We start from the raw sequence: 16,890 nt of genomic DNA, 5'->3' as shown, positions 1-16,890 counted from the left end.
GCACACAAAAGTTTTGAGAATAATGCTTTATAGGATTGTAGAAAACTTATGTTTCTATAAAGCCTGAGTCTTTCTGCTTAGACTACAGACAGCATCTTTCTAATGACTGAGCAAATGCTTCATTACATTTACTATGTCTAGAGCTCTGTCCTAAGAGCTGGAGATAAAACACACTCTTGAAGCTTTCAGTCAGTTTGGGAAGCAGAGTCAGCTTTTATAGTGCACTGTAGTAAATTATTGCTATGTTTTGTTCTGATTGATCTAGTAAGTTACTTGACCATGCCGCAGTACCCTGACTTCCTAGTTAAATTTTCCATTACAGGGGTGAGTATTATCTCAGGAATCTTTTATAGGGGTTCTCAAGCTTGGCTGTCGGTAGTTTCACCTGGCAAATAAAGAGAATCTTGATGCAGCCTGGACCAGTTAAATCCAAGTGTCTGGATTGGGGATCAGTGTTTTTCCCCAGGTTTTAGTTCCAATTTCAGGCTTAGCAGGATGTTTCTCTCCTCTGCCTTCCTGTGTATCTGTCCTTTGGGTGCTAGGAGGATGCGTGTTTCCCAGAGACATCCATCATCAGCGGAGCAGGATTTCCATTCAGATCTGATAGAAGGCCACGTACTTGGCTTCCCATCCGGGATGCGAGGTCCAACTCTTTAATTAGGCTTCCCCCAAGTCCACTATTGTATCTCCTTGTAATTACAAGAAGTTGGCATGGCTTGTGTTTGAGCAAACCCATGAGTGATGTAGGCCTGTTTTCTGACATTTAAATTAGAAAAATAGGGGGCTTCCCTGGTGGCACAGTGGTTGGGAGTCCGCCTGCCGATGCAGGGGACACGGGTTCGTGCCCCGGTTCGGGAGGATCCCACATGCCGCGGAGCGGCTGGGCCCGTGAGCCATGGCCGCTGAGCCTGCGTGTCCGGAGCCTGTGCTCCGCAACGGCAGAGGCCACAGCAGCGAGAGGTCCGCGTATCGCAAAAAAAAAAAAAAAAAAAATTAGAAAAATAAATTTGCCAAGAGCAGAATGGAGGGGTTACCAGAGAGCCCTGGACCGAACAGTCTACCTTTAAAAACATCATTTCCTATTTGTTTGTATAAAGCATTTCAGGAAGTCTTAGGTGTTGGGATGGTGAGAGAGGTGTAAAGCAGTTCTACCAGCCACCCACAGGTAAGATGTTAATTACACTGGGTGAGAGCCCAACACCAGTTGAAAACTAGATCCGTGAACACTAAGACGGGTGATTTTCCACTGAGAAAATATTTTTCCATTCTGGGGGTTATGCTTTTGACCTGAGACAGTGATTTAATAGTAGAGCCATTGAGCACATCCCCGATCTCTTCTTTGCCCAGGACTTTCTCAAAGTCTAGGCTAAGGCGAGTGACAGAATCTCTGGCGCGGAAATGCAGGCTCTAACGTTCTCCATTGTTTGCGCATTTCTCCAGATGCCAGTCCACTTCGGCCTGGGTGGTCCAAGCTTGTGCTTCAGGCAGCTGCAGAGGTTCCAGCAGGCTGCAAGCCTCTGACGCAACCTTCCTTGCGAGGACTGATTGGCCAAGAGCTGGCAGCCAGCCACGGGTGTTTTTTTTTGTTTTTTTTTTCCTTCGCAGCATTTGCACTTTTATGTCTAAGCTGCTACCTCTGCTGAGCTAGATGGAAGCAAAGTGTTTGAGCTTTATTTTCAAAACCGAGAAAGGTTTGTTGGAAGAAGCTGGTAACCAGGTTCTCATGTGCGTTTCTAGTAGAGGATGATGACAGTTTATTATTATTCTTTTGGTGGGCATTTATAGATTCAGGTATCTCAAAGTTTCGTGAGTTTTTAAATTCTACTTTATGCTTCTGAGAGCATCACTGATTAAAATGATTGAAAGGATGATACAAGGAGGCACTTTGCTAGTTATCTTTTGCATTCTCCCACATTGCTGGTAGAAGACTCAAACATAAGTGGAGCACCTAATTTAAAGAGAACCCCACTTCGATTTCAGGCACAAATCAAAATGATCACTTCAGTGTCTTGTCTTGACATGTTTCCCTTATCCATTGAGGATACTTGGACTTGAACCAGGGGAGGGAAGAAATTGCTCTTTGTTGAGTGGCATCCAGTTCCATGTATTTTCAATGGCCTGAATCAGCTAATCCTCACAGCAGTCCAATAAGGCAGGCACTCTCAGTGTCCTCATTTGACAACACAGGGAATTCAAGCTCAGAAGGGTCAAGCAACTTGGCTAACATTACAATATAGGGATGCCAGGAGCCAAACCCTGGTTCCTGAGACTCCAAAGTCCATGTTTTACCATTGCCATTATTTTTACTTCCTTGGCTCAGTCTAATTTGCAGCAGCTAATTCACAAGGCTGGGGCTCAAACCTGGAAGCCATTTAAATAGAAGGAATGCTTTGAACCAGGGGCACTTACTGTCTATCTTATTCGCTGCTACATTCCCCGAGTGTGGAATAGAGTCATATATATGTGTATATACACACACACACACACCCATACACAAGCACATGCACATATACACATACACACACATATATAAAATATATATAGTAGATGCTCAGTAAATATTTTCTAACCAATTGAATGCTTTTTTAAAAAAAACCTTAACTCTTACAATAGTGTTCTTGAAACATGTAAACTTTGATCTCAATTAAGGTCTTTTTTTGTTTTTGTTTTTCTTGGTGTGGGTCTTGGACGCCTCTTCTATATCTTCTATGCTTTGAAGGAAATGAGAGACCCCATTGTCTGGTTCTAACTGGTATAGTGAATGTCAGCAACTTAAGCCCTTTCTGTGGCCCACGAGGAAACCAACTATTGGACATGTGCCTGTGAGGAAAAAATACAATTTGTGTCTTACCTGATTTGAAAAGCCTTGTCTTGACATTCAGAGGCAAACTGGTGAAGTCCAGGCACTGTCATATCTGGTGAGCTCTGTTTAAATGCAAAACTTATTTAAGGAGACACTGCTCATGCTAGAAATGCCAATAGCCAATGGATATGAGGCCAGGTTTGTCAAGATGCAATATTTTCTTGCCTTATTTTATGGAAATGCAGTAAACCATATGTCTCAAGGATTGAAAAATCTGTGGCAATATTGGATACCTAAATTATATCAAACTGTTCTGGCCTGAGTAGATTTACTTAGTGGAACATGTAAGGTAGGAAAGTAATTTAAATGTTTATCTTTTTTGAGAAGCAAAATAATCAGTCTCTTCGTAGAGTATTTTTCTTTTGACTAATCTCATAAAGTATGAAAAGATAGTTATAGTAAAGATCCTTCTGCAATTCACTGAAGCTACTTCTAACCTCTTTTTATAAACTATTTTTCTGCGAGAATATTTAAGAGGTCATATAGAAGGAGTAGAGTACATTTATAATAATAATAATACCAAACGACAGATATTTTTTGTACCAGTTACTGGTACCAAAAAGGACTTTAGCTGTATTATCTCAAAGGTGGGTATTTTTAATCTACATCAGTGTGAATATTGCAGCCCTGAGAGGTTTAAGATCACACAGCCAGGAAGAAGCAGAAATGGGCTTTGAGTTCAGGTTTATCTGAGAACCAAGTTCACGGCAGGCCCTCATCTGCTGGGTACGCTATTTCCTGGTAATAGAGTGAAACATTTTGGTTAGTGTGATTCCCTTACTATTGTCCTTCCTAAAGTATAATCATGCTTCTGGTAGATATTAACTATACTTCTCTAAGTATTAATTAGTTGTGTATTTATTAATTAAATTACTTGGCTCTGCATACTGAGGGAGGTTATTTTTTTATGTTATTAAGGACAATAAATTTATTATATTGTTACAGAGAGGAAAGAAAAAATATTACGCACCTAAAAGTGCAATTGGGAAGGAAAACTTGGAGCTAAATATAATATTTGTCTTGGGATCCAAAGCAATGAAAGAAGTTTTATACAAAGCAAAGTAAGAAATTGATTCTTGGATACATTTCTTTCCCATGCATCTGAAAAGTATCAATAAGAGCATCTACAAAACAGTCACAAAATCATGGATGATTCCTTAATATTAGATCGAGCTTCTATTTCAGAAAGATTTTTTATTTTTAATGCAGGAGTGGACGTTTGGATTATTTCTAGTCTTTGGCCATTAAAAGTAAAGCTGCTATGAACATTCATATACATGATATTTTCAGGTTTTTAAATATTTTTGGATTATTCATAGTTATTTTATAGAAACACAACTGGTTTTTGAGTGTTGATTTTGTGCCCTTTAATGTTGCTTAATTTAATTATTAATTTCACAGGATTTTTTGTGGAACCTTTAGGGTTTTCTATGTATAGGAGTACGTCACACGTGAACAAAAAAATTTTTACTTCTTTCTTTCCAAATTGGATGTCTCTTGTTTCTTTTTCTTACCTAAGTGCTCTGGCTAAAGCTTCCAATACTGTGCTGAATGGAAGTGGTAAAACTGGGCATGTTTGTCTTGTTCCTGATCTTAGGGGAAAAGCTTTTGGTGTTTCAACACTAAGAAAAAATGATATTAGTGGGACTTCCCCGGTGGTCCAGTGGTTAAGACTCCGCACTTCCACTGCAGGGGCCATGGGTTCAATCCCTGGTTCCTGAGGGAGGCTATTTAGATGAGGATGCCCTGTTGTATTTGGCAGAGGACATCCAGACCCAGGAACCCAAATATCACTTCGTAAAATATGATTAGATCTTGGGCCAATGAGGCAATGCAGGCCGTATATTTAGGGAGGAAAACTTTGGTGACCAGAACAAATATAAGAAGATGTCTTAATTCATGACTGACAATGTGATGATGTCACTTGAGAATGTTTTATGGAGAGTTTTCTCTCTTGTTGAAGTTTGGTTCAGCTCGGTATGATGTTGGGTCAAATTTCAGTATGAGGGCTTCCCTGGTGGCGCAGTTGTTGAGAGTCCGCCTGCCGATGCAGGGGACACGGGGTCGTGCCCTGGTCCGGGAGGATCCCACATGCCGCGGAGTGGCTGGGCCCGTGAGCCATGGCCGCTGAGCCTGAGCGTCCGGAGCCTGTGCTCCGCAACGGGAGAGGCCACAACAGTGAGAGGCCCGCATACCGCAAAAAAAAAAAAAAAAAAAAAAAAATTTCAGTATGAGATGTGGAGTGATATGGTGAAGAAGAGTGGGGAGTCCAGGGTAAAACTGCCTGAGTTTGAATTTCAGTTGCATTATTTACTAGTTGAGCATGTTCCTTCAACTCTCTTTGTCTCGGTTTCCTCATCTGTAGAATGTGGATAATGTCCAACTCATAGAGTAATTGGGAAGATAAAAGTGAGATGATCTTGGTGGATATTTTTGCCTAACAGAGGAAGTACTCAACCAAAGTTGATGATAACTGTTAAAACTATATTTCTTTATTATTATAGTTACAGAGAGTGTTGGCTGAATCTGGTGATTCCAAGTCAGCTGGATGTTGCTAAGCATTTTCTTCAGCAGGTATAGAAAGCCTAACAAACCGTTTTTCTCCACTATAGAGAAATGTCCAAGAACCAGAGTCTGGCATGGAGTTCCCACTTCTCTTGCAGGAGCTAAAAAATAGACCCATTGTGTCTTACTTTCCGATTCGCATTTTCTGAGAGGTTGGGTGTGTTGGGAACTACATCTTCCTGTGTTCCTCCCTTCCTCTCCTGCTACAACCAAACTCACAACCTTTCTAACACCAGATGTGTAGGTTTTTTTCCCACACCGAGCAATTCTCTCTGATAGCAGCTGGTGTCCTCCAAGTCAGTTCAATTCTGACATTGACTGGAGTTAGTGCAGACCCCACAGGTGAAGGGCTCAGCCCCATGAGACTGCCCCCCACTTCAGATACCAATCGCAAGTTGTAGGTCCCCAGGTTACCCACCACTTCTGTTCAACTTGGCTAAAAGTTTGAGGTGCCTGTGACCCACCTCCTTGAATTTGATCACAATCTTCCCTCAACTTCTGCAAGGGATTGGCTCTAGGACCCCCTGTGGATACCGAAATCTGTGGATGCTCTAGTCGCTTACGTAAAATGGCCTGGTACTTTCATATAATCTAGGCACATCCTCTCCTATACTTTAAATTGTCTCTAGATTACTTTTCGATGTAAATACTATGTAAATAGTTGTAAATACAATGTAAACAGTTACCAGCACGTGGCAAATTCAAGTTTTGCTTTTTTGAACTTGGGAATTTTTTTCCCTGAGTAATTTTGATCAGTAGCTGGTTGACTCCGTGGATGCTGAGCCCACGGACGCAGAACCCGTGGATCAAAAGGGCCAACCGTACTTGCTAGAACAGCTCGTAGAACTCAGAGAAACACTTATTTTCAACAGTTTATTGTATAATAAAGGATATGATAAAGGACAGAGATGAACGGCTAGATGAGGAGATAACCCGGGCGAGGTCTGGAAGGGTCCCAGCACAGGGGCTTCTGTCTCCATGGAGTTGGGGTATGCCATCGTTGGGTGTGTTCACCAATCTGGAAGCTCCTTGTACCCCGTACCATTGGCATTTCTATGGAGGCTTCATCACATAGGTGAGACGGATTATTATCTCAATTCCCACTCCTCTTCCCTCTCTGGAGAATGGGGGTGTAGGGCTGAAAACTCCAAGCTTCCAGTTATGGCTTGGTCTTTCTGGTGACTAGCCCCCATCCAAGAGCCCACCAAGAGTCCCCACCTCCTTAGAACAAAACACACTGCTCTCACCCAGGAAATTCCAAGGGATTTAGGAGCTCTGTCTCAGGAACCAGAGTCAAAGATTGAATGTTGGAACCCCAGAGTCCTCTAGCACCACTATTCAGAAAGGTTTTAATGGCTTTGTGTCAGGAAACAGAGTGGGGGCAGTGGTGGGGGAAAGAGACCAATATATATATTTCTAATTATTTTACACTGGGCCAGACTTTTTTTTTTTTGATATCAGTAACAGACTGAAATTCAGCATCCCTTTTCCAACTCTCCACTGCCCAGCCCACCTCACGCTGCCATTGCCATGCTGTTGTGCCTCCAGTCCATCGTACGTGTATTTTCATTCTCAGTGGTGTCAGATATTTGTTCCTTTCCGACACCAACCTTGGCACACACCTCACTTTGGATCTATAATGACTACAGGTCATGTGTTACAAAAAGGCTTATTGCACAGTCAGAGAAGTTGCTTTGGTAACTTAATTGTTTCCTGTATTTTTCATAACCTAGTTTAATACTGTATTAAAGATGCTTTATTTGCTTCACTCTGTCAAGATGCTTTCTTTCTCTCATGCCCAAATCCATTTTAGGGTTATTTTATGCATTTTGGGGGGGGGGGCGATACTTTTAAAAACGTTCAGTAGAATTTCATTTATTTTGATTCTTTGAAAGTTGAGCAACAGTAGTTCTTCAGCCATTTCCAGACTTGCAGAAGTATTTAAAAATAATAAGTTAATTTTTCTAAAAATACTTTATAATTTGGAACTTTCTAGTTCATACATGGTTCCTTTCCTTTTTTTCCCTTCATTTGAGTTAATGTAATTTATTTTATATATGCTTTGATGACAGATACATATATGTTAAAAGATATTATTATTATATTATTACTCCGTATATTTTATTAGTGTTGATCATTACTGCTAATAATCACCAACATTTATATGTAAGATATAGCTTGCAATTGCGTCTGCCTATGATGTTATTATTTCCGTTTAGCGGATTGGGAAATGACGTTAAGTGAGAGATGACTAGCAAATGGCAGGGTAGTCATGTCAAGCTGGACCTTCTAACTCCAAAATGCATTCTTTTAGCAAAATACCACGTTGTGTTTTTTTATTGAGAGTTACTGTATTTACGTATAGGTAAAAATAAGTGAATCTTATGGAGGACTGTGAAATCAAGATTACCCATTATCTGACTCCTTCTTTCATAAACATGGGCTCACGTTTCATATTGTGCTAAGTATGTACATGCTTATCTTCTACAAGGGTTTTAACCTTGCTTTTCTAGTCTTAAGATTAAGTGCTTCTTAATTTCTCCTCCCCCTTCCTTTGGTTTTGATATAGTGGAGATCTGAGGAACTGTAGTCTGTGATCTCCTGTGACCTTGAGCAATTTTCATAACTTTTCTGAGCTTGTTTTACTTTGGAATGTGCCATACAGAAGTCATTTAATATTATTGTTGCATTCATGTTGTATATTATTTACGGGGTCGATTTATAAGAGTTATGGAATTAACAATTTTTATGTTAATCACAGAATAATTCATTGCATCACTCCCAGTTCAAACATCACTCCAGAGCTTTTGATCATTGGCTGAAAGGGATCAGAGAGGCCATTCAGTGAGCTAATTAATTAGTTGACTAATCCCTTAAAAACTGTCATCCATATTTTAGTTGAAATGAAGAAACCAAGCTCAGAGAAGTGGTGAATGATTTGAAGTCACAGAGCAAGTTAAATGAGAGAAACAAACAAAATTAGGTCTTCGGATTCCAAACTGGTAGGCAACATCCTTAGTGAAATAGCATGGATCTGGAAAGCACACGGTACTCATATATCCTGGTTCAGAGGCAACTCAATTAACATGTTCACATTCAGGCATTTTACACCTCTTCCCAGGGTGGGGGACTCACAAGTGTCCCACGTGTAAGGTTGTTTCTTTAGAGACTAAAACAACTTCCCAGATATATTAACCTAGACACCCTGGCCCACTCTTAGCTGTTGTAACTACTTCCTGAGAATCAATTCCTGGTATCAAAGGCTTTCCTAAGCCCAGACACCAATTATCTAAAGACAGTGTAAGCAGTGCTAGCACCTTTCTCTTCATATTTAGGATAGAAAAGTGGTTTTACATAGAATTCATAAAATTAGCCTGAAATAAATATTTGGATTCGTCCATGAAAGTTCACCCATGCATTGAAACTGTTTATGCAGGTGACCTAGGGATTTGACGCAAATAGCTTTAAGGATCACAATACAGAAACTCTCATGCATGATTAGCTGTCCTCAATGTTTTAGACAAATAAATAGAAAATAATGCCAATTTGCTCCTGTTTACTTTGAGGCCAAACTGATAAACATAAGAAGGAAGAACTGATTTATTTAATAACGTTCAGGAGTTTGGTGCTGTTTCCTCCAAGTTGTGTAACACTTTTCCCTTGTCGTAATATTTGTTTGTATCTTGGGGGACCTCTTTTCAAGCATTCTTGGAAGCCGATTCTGTTACTGGAACACTTAACTCCTTTAATTATGTTGATGAATGCTCATTCATGACGTCCATCACTGGCTCTAGAATTCTCATAAGAGGTGCATTTTGTACTATATACGTGTCTTTAACAGGATTGAATGCAAGAGGCATACAGAGTAAGGGTGGTAGACTTTTAAAATCATAATTACTGTGAATGGCTTCAGTCTTTTAGATAGTTCTATAAAGGGTTTTTCTGTGACAGGTGACATTCCAATCAAGTGAAAAGGTGATCTTTTAACCCAGCTACTGTGGGACATATCTTAAAGGTTTTTTTGTTTTTTTTTCCCTCCACAAATCTTTACAAAGCTTGTGAATCTGCATAGGGGAGAAACATCTCCACAGAAAACTTGTTCAAATGAGAGATTTTTATGGTCTAGACATTCCAGAATTTCGTAAGATTTACAAGGCTCCAGTAAAATGTGGTAGAAAAACTTATAAAACTCCAGTGGCTTGAAATGAAACATTTTCATGGAGTGGAAATCAACCTGCTTTGATTAAAATACAGTTCAAAGGAGGTAAACCAATGTGATGTAACAGATTTAGTTAAAATAGTGCCTTTTCATCATCCTCCACCATCCCTTTCCATTTCCTTCTCATCAGTGGAAAATGGTGCATTACAAAGAAGTTACTAACTATTTATTTATTATTTCCATGATCCTGCAACTGTGTCCTTGTTAGGTATATTAGGAAGGAATGTTGCTTCCCTGAAATAGTATCTTGTCAAGCACATACCTGTGCACACACATGCACCCTTTAGACTTTCACTTGGGAGAGAAGCAACTTGTAGATCTCGCTCTAATTGAGGGAAGTACCATTTACGCCCAATTTAAATGTAGTTTCCACGTCGGATCATAGGGGTTCTCAGCCAGGCTGAATCCTTTCCCACTGAATTTATTGTGTGCTGTGAGTTTGGAAACAGGTGTAGGGGGATACAGTTGGTTTCTGTTCTTCTTGGTCCAAGTCATAAAAATTTTCTTCTGGGGGATGGGTGTGTGTGGATGGTGGCACTGGTGGTGAGATGTAGATCTTTTAGTCTTTATGTCTGCTCCCTTGGTTGATTTTTCTCTTGTTTTTTGCATCTCTGCAGAGAAGATGTTGTGGCTAAGAGGCTGAATCGATAGAGGTACCATCAAGAGGTTTAGTAGGTTGAGAAGGGAGCTTGTCATTAGAGTTAGGGTTGTCAGGCTCTTAGAATTTTCCCTACAATAATAAAGATTTCAAGAAATTATGGTGCGCCAAAATGCCAATTATTTAAGGAGTGAGATATAGTTTTCTAGTAAGCAGATTTCTCTTGAATACTATCCACACCACCCTTTTCCAGGATCATGGCACCTGTCAAATCAAGTCAGTCATCTCAAGGTTACTTCTGAGCACAGAATCAGAGCACTGAAATATGGATGGTCTACTATGGTTCTGTTTTTAATTTTTTTGCTTTTTCTTCTTCCAGTTTTATTGAGATATAATTGACATACAGCACTGGGTAAGGTGAAGTACAGCATAATGATTTGACTTATGTACATTATAAAATGATTACCATAACAAGCTTCACGAACATCCATCATCTCATATAGATACAAAATTAAAGAAATAGAAAAAACTGTTTTCCTCGTGATGAGAACTTTAAGGATTTACTTTTAGCAACTTTCATGCATGTAAAACATCCGGCATACACTGTGATTCTTACACTTTAGTGTGTCTGAGAATCACCTAGAGGGCTTGTAAAACACAGATCAATGGACCTCATCCCCAGAGTTTCTGATTTAGTAGGTTGGGAGTGGAGCCCAGGAGTTTGCGTTTCTGACAAGTTCCCAGGTGGTGTTGATACTGTGCTCTGGAGGTCCATTTTAAGGACTACTACTTTACAACAGTAATGTGTTGCTCAAGTTGTATTACAGCTTTGTGACTCATGTCTTCTTTGTCATAGAGTATAATTCCCCAATGACTAGGATACTTGTGTCCACCAAATGTAATTATTTCTCACCTCAGATGATACTTGATAAGCACCAACAAACTCTTTTTTTTTTTTAACATCTTTATTGGAGTATAATTGCTTTACAATGTTGTGTTAATTTCTGCTGTATAATAAAGTGAATCAGCTATATGTATACCCATATCCCCATATCCCCTCCCTCTTGCGTCTCCCTCCCGCCCTCCCTATCCCACCCCTCTAGGTGGTCACAAAGCACCGAGCTGATCTCCCTGGGCTATGCAGCTGCTTCCCACTAGCTATCTGTTTTACATTTGGTAGTGTATATATGTCCATGCCACTCTCTCACTTCATCCCTTCCCCCTCCCCGTGTCCTCAAGTCCATTCTCTACGTCTGCATCTTTATTCCTGTCCTGCCCGTAGGTTCATCAGAACCTTTTTTTTTTTTTTTTTAGATTCCATATATATGTGTTAGCATACGGTATTTATTTTTCTCTTTCTGAGTTACTTCACTCTGTATGACAGACTCTAGATCCATCCACCTCGTTACAAATAACTCAATTTCGTTTCTTTTAATGGCTGAGTAATATTCCATTGTATATGTGTGCCACATCTTCTGTATCCATTCATCTGTCGATGGACACAGGTTGCTTCCACGTCCTGGCTATTGTAAATAGTGCTGCAATGAACATTGTGGTACATGACTCTTTTTGAATTATGGTTTTCTCAGGGTATATGCCCAATAGTGGGAGTGCTGGATTATATGGTAGTTCTATTTTTAGTTTTTTAAGGAACCTCCATACTGTTCTCCAAGCACCAACAAACTCTTATTAACCAATACCTTTCCTATATCCACCATCAAATATAATATTATTGAGAGACTCTACTTCCTTGATACATTACAGTGTAATTAAGATGATCATAACTTTCTTTAATAATTATTAGATGTCAATTATGTTCTTCTGAGCACATCTCTTTGGTGCTTTGCTTGGTTGGTAACTGGATTTCCTAGGTAGACGTTTGGGAATCTGCTTTTTCTCATTAGCAAACAGCTTACAAACCATCTCCTTAAGATGAGGCTATTTCTCTGATAGGCAGTCTCTTCTATGAGGGGTTTTTTCACTTGCTTCAATTCCAGAAAGTGACATTTTTTTCTGACCCTGTCCCCCAAATCAAGTGGGGTGAAGTCTTTGTAGTTTCTCATGTACATTTATGATGAGTAATGATACCTCACAATTATTTAGGGCTTATTATGTGTCAAAAGTTACTCTAGACACCTTGCATGTCTTAACTCATTTAATCTTCACCACAACCAAATGAGGAATGCACTTTTATTATCTCTACATTAAAGATGAGAAGATGAAGCCAAAGAGAGGTGAAGTAGTTTGCCAGGGGTCCCACTGATAATACATGGACCACCCAGGATTTGAACCCCAGGGTTAGATATTTGTCTATTGGTTGTGGTTGGTCCTCCCCAATGTGGGTGTTGAGGAGGGGAGCTTCTCCTCAGTCATTCTCCGTAGTATAGGGCCTCCATTGCTGCTCTGCCACCTGGTCCTGCACAAAGGAAGCAGGACAAGAGGTTGAGAGCAGCTGAAACTGTGCTGTTCTCAGGTCACCAAGTCGTGTCCACCCTGGTGTGGGCTCTACCATCGGGGGTGGACCTTCTCCAGCTTCACACATAGGATCTGTATAGGTTAGTGCTGATTAGAAAGGAATGCTTGCTCTGCTTTCCTGGGAGGGAAATCGATGAGAACAACATTTTGGGTCCCTTTCTGGCCTCCATTTCTCTGTAAAAGACATTTTAGTACATCCTTGCTGGTGTCCGGCTGTTCCTGTGATGGGGGAGGTGGTGACGAAGTTAAATTCGGGGTGTGTGTACAGGTGGTGGAATTAGAAAGCCTAATTGTGGCCTCACATCTAAGCAAAGTGTCTTAGGTTGGGTTCTCCAGAAGAAGAGCCTAGGAGGGATGTGAGTGCACGTGGTTTATTGAGAAAGTGTTCTCCAGGAAAACCCATCAGGGAGCGAGGGAAGCAGCACAGGCAATGGGGAAGACTTGGGCGAGGAAGAATGTGGCCTCGGGTCAAGTTTACCTGATCCGCAGGGGAAGACCCCAGCACACAGAGACCACTGCAGAGCTACTTCTCCTTGAGACAAAGGGGTGGAAGGGCCACTGGGGTGGGGAGGGAGGAGGGAGTGGTGGGCTCGTAACTTCCCAGGTAAAGTGACCCCATCAACTGAGGACAGCTCTTCAGATTAGGGGGGCATCTCTGCAACACTCACAGCAGCTGAGGGTGGGTGTACTGGGCCCTGAAGGGGATCTGGATGTGGTAGCAAGCTCTGTTTGTAAATTTAGCTTTACTAGAAATAAATACCTGTATTGTCTTCTGTTTGACTCCTATATCTACTCTACAGATATATGAGGAAAAGAGTTGTGATTATCACTCTGAAACCCCAGCAGTAGGCCACCAAGCTTCACTCTGCATTAATACCAGCTTGAGATGGCTTAGTTATAGATAAATCACACATTTACTGAAGCTTTTCATTATAGCACTGTAGGGTTGAGTTTGTCTAGAAGAAAGAAATGAAAATAATAATTTGTTCTCTTTGATTATTTTTTTCTAACTAATGAAGGGTATGGCTTCTAGTTGCATATTGTAAAAAAGAGAACAAGAGAAGTCAAAGTAGATATATAAATGGTACTTTTGGCTACTGTTCTTGAGATTGCTCTAGCCATGAAGCCTCCATGAAGACCTCACAACATATTGGAGAATATCCAGGCTTTGGAGAAGAACAGAGGTAAATTCAAATGGAGATTCGGCTTCCACTTAGGAAAACCACTTAATCTCTGAGATTCATTCTCTTCATTCATAAGATTGTTGGGAGACGCAATAAGATGTTGTATATGAAGCTTCTCTTACAGTCCCTGGCACATAGTAGGTGCATAAAACATAAAAACCACTTGTTCAATAAAGATTTATTGCCTGTACTACGGTAATACATGCTGAGCAATGCACTAGGCACTGGGGCTGTCAGCATGAATACAACACAGTCCTTTGCCCCCGAGTCTCGTGAAGGAAAAAGACACGTGAGTAAATAATTACAACATTAAGTGGGACAAAAGAGGTGTAGCTTGGGGAGACCAGATGAGGAAGTAATTGCCTGAGGGAAGTCCAGAAAGTCTTTGCAGGGGAGAAAAAAAATTGAGTTGGATTTCACAAGATGGGAACAAGCTTGCTATAAGGTAGAGGAAACTGTAGAAGGCATGGATGCATGGAAAGTTATGTGGTATTTGAACACTATGTAAAGGGTCCCCAACAAATAAATATACAATAAGAGTTTCTCAAAACTCTGTTTTGGGTCAACCTGATGCTCATACCTCTTGCTATAAACCAATACCCACATTCCATTTTTGTCCTATAAACTTTTGAACTGAATGATTGTTTATTTATGACACTTTATTTCCATCCTCAAACATGATTTCTGTAGGTATCAATGGTCATGATGACAAAGATTGATGATAAAGATTATGAAGATATATTTAATTTGATATGGGTGTACTGGATGCAGCAAAAGTGCATCAAAAAATTGATATGTGTATTTTGTTTAATTTGTGTTCATTGAAATGCAGCTTAAATGAATTGGAGACCCCATGTTTACATAAATATGGAGTTGGAACATTTAAGAAAAGGCTTTTTTTGTATTAAATAGCATTCCTAATATATCTATATAAATCGGTACCTCCTGTTTTGGGATAGTTTAATCTGAGAAGATTATGGCTTTAAGATCTTTTAATCACTAAGGAGGAACAAATATGTATCAAGCACGTAACGTGTTAGGTGCATCACAGTATCATTCAAGCTTTTCAACATTCTTGACAGATATAAGGAGCAGTCATTACTGTTTGCCTACCTACCTCTACACTCCTCATCACTAACAATACTCTGATTTGTTCAGATGTGTGGTGGAGCAGATCCCTTTCCTAGCTATTGGGGATGAACAATGATACAGCCATAGTGCCATGTCTCTTTACCAGTGATTGGTTTAGAGGTGGACATACAGCCCAGTTCTGGCCAGTGGGACCTGAATTGACATCTGCTGGGTGCTTCTAGGTAATATTTTCCTCTTGGTGGAAAGGCAAAGCTGCAAAAGGGAAGTGCTTCTCACCTTGTTCCAGCTTTGGACATTTTCATATGAAAATATAATTCTTGGAACCACTTTAGCCATCTTGAGATCATGAGGAGGAAGCCAAGGCAATTGCAGAGACCAACTCAATTTCAGAATACTTTAGCTGCAGAATCAACCCTGGAGCTTACCATCTTTGGACTGTGTGATATATTAGAAAAATAAGCCACAATTGTTTGAGCCAGTTGTAGTCAGGTAATCCATTACTTGCAGCCCAAAGCATCCTAATGATATATTCCCATTTTACAGGTTATGTCACTGAGGTGTAGGAGGCCAAATCATTTATTCAAGATCTTACTGATATTGAGCAGGGAAGAAAAACCAGGTCTGTTGAAATCCAAAGCCCAGTCTCTGTGTCTTGTAAGAAAAAAGAACTTAAGTTTAAAAAAATGTCTTTTCTCTTCCTCACATATTGAACTCTATTTCATTCATTTTTTTCCCCCTGAGGAATTGTCAGCAAGTGCCTCTTGTCAAACACCAGGATCATGAAGCAGTTCAAAAGCACTTGGATGTCCCATTAAACAGCTTTACTATAGAATAGCTAATAATTACAATTTATTGACAGTTTGATATATGCTTTGTGCAACGTGCTTTCCATGCATCATTTTGTTCTTGCAACAACTTTGTGAGGTAGGTTGTTTCAGGTGAGGAAGATGCATTTCTGCAAGGTTAAACCACATGCCCAAAGTCACATAGCTCACAGAGGCAGAGCCAGGATACAAACCCACCTTTACCAGTGTGTTTAACCACTGTGCTATACTTTGCATAGCCCTATAATCCTGCTCGACCTAAGCTATCTGAAAATCTTGAGAAGAAAATAAACAGTTTTCCCAGCTTCTTTTCTGCTTTTACAAGGCAACCACACTGCCAATAGATGTTTCTGCAAGAATACATTTACTTTTGCCAGGACAAAAAAGGAATTAACTTAATGTGGTGCCCATCTGTTTGCCAACAAATTATAGCATCTTAGTTTGGAAGAGATTGTAGCAGCCATCTTGTTCAGGTTTTCTTTCCCAGACTGGCCTCCCCAAGCAGAGGTTATTCAACCTTTGTAGAGAAACCTCCACTGATCTTGTAATGGCTCACCTCGGCATTGCTCCAATTGTTAGAGAACTCTTCCTTTTTATTGATTTTCTTTGTTTTTTTTTTTTTTTTGTAACATCATTTTAGCAATTCTAGGTCTGTCTTCTGTAGAAGTAGAAGCTTTGACATCACAGAGATCTGGGTTGATATCCTCCTGACTGGAATATTGTTTATCCTTGCCCAGTTCGAGTTTGCCTCTTACTAAGATGAACAAGAGCATCTCTAATACTATAGGGTCAAAGTAAGAATTAAAGGAAAGGCTCACAACTCTAGTACAAATTCCCAAGGGAATCCAAGTGATTTGGTTAGACGCTATTACTTTAGGGGTAAAACTTTTGAAGCAAGTGACCTCATAGGGCACTCACTGGATTGGAGATAGTTTGCCTGTCTTTGTATCAGGTGCCCTGTTGTGCTCAAGGACCAAGTGTCACATGATAGAATGTCCCATTTTAAGAGTATGCCATGGGTGTACCTCATCAGAGACTGCACGTCTTTCAGTTACCTTCTGTAGAGGGCC

This window comes from Tursiops truncatus, chromosome 17, assembly GCF_011762595.2.
Source record: "Tursiops truncatus isolate mTurTru1 chromosome 17, mTurTru1.mat.Y, whole genome shotgun sequence".
NCBI classification, from domain to species: domain Eukaryota; kingdom Metazoa; phylum Chordata; class Mammalia; order Artiodactyla; family Delphinidae; genus Tursiops; species Tursiops truncatus.
Note: the sequence above shows the minus strand (reverse complement) of the source record.